Genomic DNA, 10,756 nt, shown 5'->3' with positions numbered 1-10,756 from the left:
CTTACCACTGATCTATAGAGTCGACAGTCCTACAAATATATCAATACCACGATTAGTTTTAACAGTAAGCAACCACTTTATATCGAAAATAAAAGTGTACTATTAATCTCATAAATTGTCTTATGTAGCATGATGCTAATATTAGCTCTAATGCACCTGCAGAACAGGTCCAATTCTTCTTCAAAATGCATTTTATCATAATACTTCATGTAAGGTCGCAAGAAAATTATTTGCAACGTCCAGGACTGTGATTAACGCAATTTAAATTTTTAATCGATTGACAGCACTAATTAAAATAAAACAGCTTGAAATAATTCACTGGTGCTGCAGTAGTAATTCTTAAAATTGTTCAGATGCTTGTGAATCAATTAAGGGTGGACTTTAAACTAAACAGAAAAATACTATCATTGAATTAAATATAGACCAGATTAGCATTGTTTTGTAATTTCTAGCATGAAAGTGACAAAACAACACCACTATTTACTTAAAACAGTAATGGAATCATTATTGCTGTCCTGTGTATTTGTTTTTTATTCTCTAGATCTTTTTTACACATTTATTATTTTCGTTGGAAGTGCCATACTATAAGAATGCTGAATTATATTTGACCTTCCATGTATTTTTCAATAAAAATGTTTTTTAAAAAAGAAGAGTGCTGAATTTTGGGGCATGTAACATGACTATTTGTTGCCCAGGTATAATATCAAATGCCTAAGTGTGCAAAGACTGTACAAATCAGACACGAAAGAACAAAGACACATGAACAATAAATGTACAGTTAATTTCTCTAAACAAGTTTCAAGTACAGTCCTTTTCCTCACTATCTGCACTTTTGATAAGAGAAGTGTGATTGTCCACAGATCATATGTTTGATAATACTACCACAGTGATTTGTTTAATTATTTCAAGGAAAGCCAAGGTCTTTGTTAAGAGACAGTAAATGGTCCTTTTGTATGCGAGGATGGAAATATTTGACACCTCATACAACAGATAAACATATAACAGACACTAAGAAGAGCTTTAGCTGCTAAGAATGTGCGGGAAGGTCTTGCTGGTGACCTTGTGACATAGGCTGACTGTCCCCAGGTAGTATTTCCACAGCAGATGGTACTGCATTCATAAAAAACAAGAAAATATGATGATAGAAAATTAATATTTTGTTCCTTATGAGGCAAAATGGCTTTGACCAGAAAAATGTAAAACAATTACACTGACCTTTGGCCTGCACTGGAGGCTCTGTTTTCTGTGTTTTCAAGCGCTCCATGTGCTCTACTGCCTAAAAGAGAAGATCAGTATATTAGAAAGTATTGAGGCGAGAGAAAACTAGCTTCAGACATTTCCATTATGTTTTAAAAAGGGAATATTTAGGGACAACAATATCAGCATAAGATAAAAGCAGCGGACGATAAATTAATCATATACACTCCTTTAAAAGTGAGGGGTTGGCAATATTACATTTACATTTAGCAGACGCTTTTATCCAAAGTGACAAATGAAGACAATAGAGTCAATCAAAATAACAAAAGAGCAACAATATGGAAGTGCTATGACAAGTTTATATATATATATATACTGTATATATATATATATATATATATTATATATATAGCAAATGGGGTCAAATACTTATTTCACTCATTAAAATGCAAATCAATGTATAACTTTTTTTTAAATGCATTTTTCTGGATATTTTTGTTGTTCTGTCTCTCACTGTTCAAATAAACCTACCATTAAAACTATAGACTGATCATTTCTTTGTCAGTGGGCAAATGCACAAAATCAGCAGGGGAGAATTATACACACACGCATATGCAGATATATATATATATATATAACTGCAAAAAAAGGTAAATGTAAATATTTAACCTTTTTAAGCCTTTTAAAACCTTTTAAAGGCTTTTAAAAGAAGAATTCTTATAAAAATATAAATGCCTTATTGACATTTCTGAGCAATGAAATGCATCCTTGCTTTCTAAAAATATTAATGTCTTTAAAAAAGTTTTATTTCCCATTACAGTTATGAGATTTCTTTCAATAATGGTAATGTGAATGGGGGGAGATATGAAAATATTGTCACAAAAAACATGACACAAAAACTAAGCTTCATCTACTTTAAGCATAATATAATTTTGTTTTTTTTTATTTGGGGGTAAAATACACTATACACATGTTCTTGACAGGTTTTATGAGATTTACCCATGAACTCATGTCAGATAAAAACATCTCTTAGTGGTTATATTTTCTGACAAATTAATTTCCATAAATTTCCTTGACTTTTCCAGTCATTTTTGATGACCAGGTAAATATTTCAATAGAGAGTGGACTTAAAGTCATATATTGAACAAAGAAATATCCATGACATTTCCGTGACCTTTTAAAATCTTATCAACTTCCATGACTCTTCCAGGTCTGCAAATTACACTTTTGAAATTCGCTCACATTTGGTGTTTTCCAGGACTGTGGGAACCTGTGTATTTTCCACTCAGTATCTGGCTGGTTTTTTCATTTATTTATTTGTTTCTCTTAAATGGTCGATTCGTTCAGGAAAGAAACACCGTCATGTTGCTCAGAGACGCAAAACAGTGCTGTGGCTTTGTTTGGAACCATTTTTGTCAAAATGGGTCTTATCAACTTCTTGTTTATTGAACTGTTGTATGAAATCAATATCACATTTGTGATTTTTGTGAAAATGGCACTCTTCATATGATATTGATTAACTATATGAAATTATATAAATATAAAAATTTTCTGCCCCCATATCTTTATTTCTGGGAGCATTAAATGCTTTTTTTTTTAAATGAATCATGCAGTGAAAGAACGCACTATAAATGAACACAGTCACTCTTATAATCTGTATGATAAATTAATCTCTGAAAGAATGGTCAATGTGAGATTAATGTTTTTATTGGAAAAAAGGGGACTGATAACTAGAGTATCCAAGCGGGTTTAGGAGAGGAAGAGGCAAAATGGATGCAGTATTGTACCCAGAGGACAAAGTAAGAAAAGCTCAGGTAAATAAAGAATCGTTATTAGCAGTATTGTTTGACCTGGAGAAGGTGTATGATATGTTATGGAGAGAGGGGTTAATGATTAAACTTCACAAAATGGGAGTGAGAGGAAAAGGAAAATTTTTTAACTGGATTTTAGACTTTTTAGAAGTTAAAATAGAAACAGAAATTTCAAGCAAACATGTTGTAGAAAATGGAACGCCACAAGGGAGTGTTATAAGTCCCACACTTTTTTTCTGTGATGATAAATTATATATTTAATAAAGTTCCATATGAGTAGATCATTATTTGCGGATGATGGGGCACTTTGGAAACGTGGGAAAAATGTGAAATACATGGTTAAGAAAATACAGGAAGGAATACAGCAGGTTGAAAGCTGGGGATTGGAATGGGGGTTTAAGTTTTCTGTGGAAAAGTCAAAAGTCATGGTTTTCTCTGAAAAGAAAAGGAAAGATATTAATCTGAATTTGTATAGGAATAACCTAGAAAGAGTTGAAAGTTTTCATTTTCATAAAAAACTCATATTAATCAAGTGGAGGACAAATCCAAAAAAATATTATGAGATGTTAAATATTATAAGATGTCTCACAAGGGTGGAATGGGAGCAGATTTTAATTAATTATATATATATATATATATATATATATATATATATATATATATATATATATATATATATATATATATATAATGTATGTTTCCCTTATAAGATCTAGAATGGATTATGGGAGAGTGGCATTTGGATCAGCAGCTAAAATCAGTATTAGCAAGGCTGGATAAACTACACCAGGCATTGAGATTATGTCTCGGAGCATATGGTTGAAAATACTGTATGAACATATGAACACAGTGAACACAGTGAACACATCCTTAATGCCTTTGACCCTACGTCAGAAGCAGTTGCTAGTGAATTACTGGATTAATCTGTGTGGGCATATAGTCACCCAACCAAAAGTTTATTGAAAGATTGTTGGGGAAAAAGGAAAAAAAAAAAAAAAGGTTCGGTTGGACTGGGGATGGTGCATCAATAGACTTGGGAGTTTATGGAAAGGAGTTTGGTAAAACTGTAGTATGGCGTAATACCACAATGTGGATGTTTGTTAAACCAGCAGTGGATTTGGAACTATTACAGATCAAGACAGAAAACAAACAAGTGGATTTGGTGAAAGAATTTGATAAATATGTGAATCAAAAATGCACACTATTTAAGCATATTTTTATAGGTGGATCAAAAGATCCGATAAAAAGAGTTACAGGAGTTGCAGTTGTAGTTCCTAGCCAGAAGAGTGAGATGTGCAGGAGGACATCTGATAACCTAAGTGTATATGCTGTTGAGATGTTTGCTATCTTGATGGTGATAGAATGAACGGAACACAATAAAGTAAACAGAGCTTTAATTTGTAGTGACTCTGTCTCTGTTCTGAGGAGTCTCAAGTCCGGTATATGGTTAAGAATCATCAGGAGCTTTTTCATGATATATTGTCTATTTATTCAAGAATAAAAAATAAAGCTTATGAAATTGTATTTATGTGGGTTCCAGCGCATGTTGGTATTCTAGGAAACGAAAAAGGAGATAAAATAGCTAAGCAAGCATCAGTCTTTCAAGATCAGAAGGAAAAAGTATTGTATGGGAAAATATAATTAAAGAATGGCAGCAGAGGTGGGATCAAGAACTAAAAGGAAGACATCTTTATGCATTAAAGAAAAGAGTTGGCACAGTGGAAAGTAGAGGGGAAAACAGGGCACAAAATATTTTATCTTACTTATTTTTAGCTAAGAGTTTTCTCTTAAAACCTATTCACAAAGCTGCTGAGACAAACTTTTACTAAGGAATAGAGAGAAGTCTTAAGCTAAGAGTAAGGGCAGGGTTGACCTCGTTGCTATGGATGATGTCAGCATGCTTACTAACTATGCACACAGTGATTGGCTGAAACAATTTTACTTAAGAATATTTTATTAAACTATATTTTATTAAACCAAATGAAATCAAAATTTCTACACACACCATGAACACACACCCGGAGCAGTGGGCAGCCATTTATGCTGCGGCGCCCGGGGAGCAGTTGGAGGTTCAGTGCCTCGCACGAGGGCACCTCAGTCGTGGTATTGAGGGTGGAGAGAGCGCTGGACATTCACTCCCCCCACCTACAATCCCTGCCAGAGCTGAGACTCGAACCCACAACCTTTGGATTACAAGTCCGACTCTCTAAACATTAGGCCACAACTTCCAACAGAGTGCAAGAAGCAAGTGTCCATCTCATAGTCCAAATCACTGAAATCAAAGTTCAGTATTACAGTGTAAGAATGACAACATATCCACTTGTTCTAGTCTACTACTAAAATTATAATCCAAAAATTATTTTTAAAGGAGTATTTACCAGAAATATTATTTAAAATAATTTATTTAGGAGAAAAAAGTATATGTGCAGTATATCTGGGGGAATATATATATATATATATTAAATAAAATCAATTAATTGGAGATGCTTTTGATTATTAAAATTTAATGGAACCGTTAAAATGGAATGCAGAAAATAATAGCAAACAGAATTTGGTAAAGATAAAACTGTAAAACTCAATTAATTAGACAGGCTTTTTCACTAGTAAAATTTAATTTAACCATTAAAACAGAGTATAGAAAAATTAAAATGGAAAAAATCTGAATTTGGAAATAAAACGTATTTCATAGGGCCCTATAATAATTGATTTTAATACATTTGTGGTAATATAAATAGATGTAAGTGAACAATAGCCTTTAAAATGACTTAAAATACTTATATAATAGCAATGAGGCAATAATAATTAGTTCAAATAAAGTATCAAAAGCAAGAAATCATATGGTTTTCTCAAATCTGTTAAAATACATAATGTATTCTAAACAATAGAGCTAATGTAGATTACGCATTATAACAAAGGCCTGCAGGGGCGCCAACAGCCTGACGGTTTTTACACATTACTGTGCGATCTAATCCGCGTTTAATATTGACCAAACACCATTTAATTCAAATGTCCAGTTAATCTTTAATATTTAGCCATTTATTTAGGACAGAAACTTTATATCCACTGTAATTAAATGAATATGTGGACATCAAAACGTGTAAACTCAGAGTGAGGGTTTGAGCTTTTATTTTGAATGCACAATGTATTCTCCTGTGTTTGCTGTAGATTTATAAATGGTTTACCTCACAAATCTGATGAAATGGCGCATGTTGCATTCCCAGATGAACTTCATAATAAACACAAACTCACAACAACATGCAGAGATGGAGCTTGAGACGCTCCACATGTAAATGATAACAGTTTCTGTGGAGCTACTGTGAATGGAGCCACTGTGTGACGCACGTACTTAAAGGGATAGTTCACCCAAAAATGAAAATTCTGTCATTAATTACTCACCCTCATGTCATTCCAAACCCATAAGACCTCCATTCATCTTTGGAACACAAATTAAGATATTTTCTCCCATAGACAGAATGGGACACGATCAAGGTCCAGAGAAGTACAAAAATGTACTGTCGTGAATGTGCGTCCCCAAGAGAAACAGTAGAGACGAAAATGTAGAATAAAATTGTTATTTTTGTTTTCTTTGTGCAAAAATATTCTCGTGGCTTTGTAAAATTACAGTTGAAAGACTGATGTCACTTGGATTACTTTGTTGATCATCTTGGTACTTCTCTGGACCTTGATCGTGTAAGGACCCTTGCTGTCCATTTTTGATTCCATGAAAAATATATTAATTTGTGTTTTCCGAAGACGAACAGAGGTTTTACAGGTTTGAAACGACATGAAGGTGAGTAATTAATGACAGAATTTTCATTTTTGGGTGAGCTATCCCTTTAACCTACACGCATGTAAATAATTAAAGCGCATACTGTATTAAAACTGCATTGCATATAATTATTTAATTAACTCGTATCATTTGTGAATTCACAATTATGCTTAATTATGATTTTTAAATGGGTTTAATATATCATGCAGCCTTGGAAAACAGTCTAATAATGTGTTTTATGGATTCTCGTCTGTGAAATGCGGCACTTCTGGTATTTTGCCGTTTAGTCGACGCCAGCAAAATGAAATTGAGGATTTTTTTTTAATTGAAGAGTCGAATAAAATCGACGAATCGCGATAGTCCTACACTCAATTGAAAACAAAATTTAAGGAAAAATTCAATTAATTTCATAGGGCCCCAAATTAAAAGGTAGGTTAATTGGTGGAGTTTGTAAGGCTGGTGCCAATATGTCTGATCAACCCCTCGATGAAACAAAAGGCCCTCCTGAAAATTAACACTTGAACTATCTCCTGCATATGTAAAAGGAACTTCAGAGACGCAGCACACAGTGCAGCTCACTCTTCACACACACTATCTCCACTTCACCCCCCTCCTCCTCCTCACCTAAAATACACTGAAAACCTATGCAATGTTATGTATGTACAAGAAGTAACTATGCATGTTTGATATAATTTAAAGTGTCTCCGTGCGCCTGGTAAAATGGTCTCATTCTCCCAACCATAATGAAAAGCTAAAAGAAATGATAAAATATGAGAAAAGTGATGTGTCTCTTAAAAGGTGTTTCCCTCCCCCAGATCCTCCATTCAGACTACACCTCCTGTATGTAAAACAAGAACCCATTTAAGTACAAATTCTGATCTCACAGTGTGAATCCCTCAACAGGGAACAAAAATGTAATTATAATGACAGACGCCACCATTTGGTAAGAAAATTGAGTTATCTGGGTATATAAGGAAAAGGTGCAGAAAAGTTTGGGGAGTCTGTAGGTTGACTTCCCAGACAAACGCTGTGTGTAGTTTTGTTGACAGGTAATAATTTCTACAAATTCCTCTATTTCTGAATTGTTGTTATGACATGTTCAACTGATGATTTTATTCTTATGAATTGGATTTTGAATTATTGCTTCATTACTTGGTCAATAAATTGTAAACATTTGATTGTATTCTGACCGACTCTGAGATTTGTTTTTCCCAAGTAGATTATCGGATTCGTATATTTCCACAAGTTTGCGTCAGAGATTAGTGACGACTAATACCCGATATCTAAATTCAAGTGTGCTTGGATGAGGAGACGAGTAAGTTTCTGTCTAGAATCAGCAGATGCTGTTTGATCAGCCTAGATCTGAATGCGTCGATGACCTCTGTTCTAATTTAATGTTACTTTAGATAAGTTTACGTGGAACAAGCCACGAGCTTGGCCAAAACAAAGCCATTTTGAAGAAAGGTAAAGTTGATCGACTAACATCTTTAAATGGTGGTCAAAAAGAAGACTCTACTAAACTAAACGATTGAATTAAGTTCCTGAGGGGCATCCAAGGGGGCTATGTATTACATATCTTTGATTGGGCACGTGGGAATACGGCAAATCTCAGATATTTAGCCAAATACCTCTGTTTTGGGTCATTGGAACTGACGAAATTGTGCCGGAGACCTGGTGAGGAACTCGAAGCAATATAGTTTCCTGATCTAAGCGGGTGAAATATAATCAGAGTTTAACAGAATAATCAAATATTCGTTCACTTTAATGATGCACAGATATCATTAAAACCTTTTCATTTATGGAGTCAGATGTAACAACGAGCTATTACATGTGAAAGAAATATATTGCATTTAATCTTGTTGTGTTGCGAAAAGGAAAGACAAGCAATAGGCAGAGAAACCTTCCTCGTATTATTGGGAACCCCCATTGGACCAATAGACGAGCCCTACAAGTTTAATTGAGAACAAACAAGTTGTTTTTATTCTCAAGGTCTATCAAACATGTGGAGACCATTTCCTTCCCCATTAATTGCAAATTAATATTGTAATATATATTGATTTTGAATGATAATGAAAAAAAACATATATCATATTCTATTCACATTATATTACATACACACACTATATTCATAATATTTTGGGCCATATTGCCATTACATTGTAATGATTTTAAAAAATTACATGGAAAAAGTCTTGCACTCGCTCGCAAAACGATGGAAATACAGTGGTTTAGTTGTGATGTCAAAACCCGGAAGACTAATTTGCCGCTGGTTCCCTCAAGATTTTCCTGTTTTTTAATAACCTAAAAATAACCTATACAGTATATTCCCTAATGGTTATTTTTATGGTTTTATTTGCAACCATTAAATAACATTCCCAGAACGTTGCAGGGTGGTTATTTTTAAAATAGCCTAAAACTTATATATAACTTAGAACATTTCCTAATGTTTATTCTTAGGTTATTTTTATAACCCTATAAAACATCTTTCCAATGAAAACGTTGTGTATATTTGTGTAATGACCTACACACCCTGAAATTAGTTTAATACAGCATTTACTAAAATACAGAAATTAGATCAATCAAAATGCATTTTAAAGTAGAATATTAAGCCAGGGTTAAGCATAGAGGGATAACAGAAATCATAAATTTGTGGGTTTGTTTCATCTTCATTTCTGTGCTTGCGAAATTGAAATATTAACGGTCATTTCATTTTGCTGGTTGACTGTTCGTTTATCTATCTCTTTATTGAATAATTACTTAAAATCAGGTGTGTAGCCATCATTTCAGAAGTGAGGAAATGTCGAATAAAATATCTACCTACCTACTTACGTTTTATTGATTGATTTATTGATTAATTGGCTAAGTTAACAAATACAGTACACTGCTGGACAATAACCAGTAATTTGTATTCTATAGTTTTATTTTCTATATTTACCTAATGACAATTTTATGATTAGTTTATATACAAAAAAGTTTTGTATTGTACAATTTCTACTATAATAAATGCTATGCCAGTCAGCACTGCATTGTTCATATACTTCATTTATTACCTGGAGATGACTTGGAAAACACACATAAATCATATATTTATGTTCATTGTCTTAACGTTTCATCAGTCAAAACGTTTCTGATTTTTATTCAGCTTATCTACAGGGATCGCAGTACGCCTTTGGCCATATTAGGGATTTCCTTACATCATAAATTATTACTTCTATGAGTCCGTTTTGGACTTTCTGCATAAGAACGCCCTTCGGCTTCGAGTATGAATGAAACATACAGTGCATGAGAGTGTTTAGCAGTCTGTGATGATCACATCGCCTCATTTTGGATACAAGTAAAATGTCAGGTCATGCATAGACTATGTTTTCTCTTTGCATTTAAATCTAGATTTATTCACACAAGTCCTTGTAAACCTCTATGTGAAAACATTTGCCTGAAAAAAGGTCCCCTCGCTTATTCTACGCCCATGGTTAAAATTAATATAGTTATGAGAGTAAAATTCAGAGGGATTTGACATGCCTAACTAAAGAGAATGTTATGTTAATCGAGAAGTTTTTTGTTTACGAAGAATGTCCCGATGCAATCTGTACACTTCAGTGGTAATAAATTAATACTGATATCCTACTTTAAGTAATTGTTTATTCGTTTTTTAATATCTGTGAATAAATATCATGTCCCGATCAGGTTTTTTGTGCCCCGGATCTGATCAGAGTCATTAAATATTGAGTATCTGCCGATACAGAGTCCCGATCCGATTCTTGTATATTCCTAGTGTCTAGTACACAATTCAAGTACATTAAAGTTATTAAAATCAATCCAATGCATACAGAGTTGTGCAGAGAGTTAAATATTTCTGCAGTTGAGCCCAGTTGGATATAGGCTAAAGTATTAAAGGCATCATGTTTTATCAATTTTTTATTATTATTATTTACATTTAGATGTCACTGAGAAAAGATAGGCTACCAAATATGGGGGTTTA

The sequence above is a fragment of the Barbus barbus genome, assembly GCF_936440315.1.
Source record: "Barbus barbus genome assembly, chromosome: 23".
Classification (NCBI taxonomy): Eukaryota; Metazoa; Chordata; class Actinopteri; order Cypriniformes; family Cyprinidae; genus Barbus; species Barbus barbus.
This window is presented reverse-complemented; position numbering follows the sequence as displayed.